Consider the following 1,229-nt stretch of genomic DNA (forward strand, 5'->3'; position numbering starts at 1 on the left):
TCCAGCTATATAAAATCATCATTAAACAAAAAAAAAATCTAAGTGCTCATCACGATCATAACCATGCATCTGATCAAAGTGCTATCGAAGCCGTAAAATCTAAAATTAAAATAAAAGAAATTTCTAAAGTTTCTGGTTCTACGCCTAGTCAAATTTTCAATGAAGTAATGAACTCAGTACCTAAACAAGTTTTAATGAAAATGCCTACAGAAGAATCAATAAAACAAACAATTCGAATGCAAAGAAGTGGAAATAACCCTGTCGAGCCAGCAGATATTAATGATTTAGTTATTGAAGGTACCTATAAATGAAATATTTATAAAAATAAAATTGTATAATAATATTATAATTATTACATTTATTTTAGGAGAATGGTCTTTGTGGAATAGTCAACGTTTTCTTTTACATGATAACCGATCTGAAAATACTAATGAGAGGATTATCATGTTTGGTACCGACAACATGTTAGATTTATTGAGTCAATCAAAAGAATGGTATATGGATGGAACTTTTGGACTTGCGCCAAAAAATTTTTTACAGTTGTATATTATTCGTATAAAACACAATAGTGAGTATGTAACTGCAATTTATTCGTTATTACAAAGAAAAACACAATCTACATATGAACAAATGTTCAGAATAATTCTGGACGAATGCAATAAACGTAAATATTACCCTGACCCAGTTAAAGTACATTTAGATTTCGAAATATCTGTTATAAATAGCATTAATGCTCTTAAGAATATTATTGGTAGTCACTTAACAATAATGGGTTGTTTTTATCATTTATGCCAAAACACTCATAGGCGTATACAAAAACTTGGTTTAGAGACTAAATATCGTACAGACGAGGATTTCAGTCATTTTTGTGCTATGTTAGATAGCTTAGCTTTTCTCCCACTAAGTCACGTCAAGGAAGGAATGGATTATATTAAAACTATTGTTCCTCAAGGCGCGGAGGACTTGGTAAATTATTTTGATTCGGTTTATGTCAGTGGTCCTTTGCGACGAATAGGAACTGATAACAATTTAAGAATTAGGTTTCGTCGACTTCCTTCTCAATTTCCTCCTCCAACGTGGAATATGCACCAAAGTACCTTATTAAATAGTAATAGAACCAACAACGTGTGTGAGGGATGGAATAATAGGTTCAGTCATTTAGTTGGGCATAAAAATCCATCGATATGGAAATTATTAAAAAATATGAAAAACGAGGTGGGGGCTGATAA

The sequence above is a fragment of the Acyrthosiphon pisum genome, unplaced genomic scaffold, assembly GCF_005508785.2.
Source record: "Acyrthosiphon pisum isolate AL4f unplaced genomic scaffold, pea_aphid_22Mar2018_4r6ur Scaffold_21406;HRSCAF=23900, whole genome shotgun sequence".
Classification (NCBI taxonomy): domain Eukaryota; kingdom Metazoa; phylum Arthropoda; class Insecta; order Hemiptera; family Aphididae; genus Acyrthosiphon; species Acyrthosiphon pisum.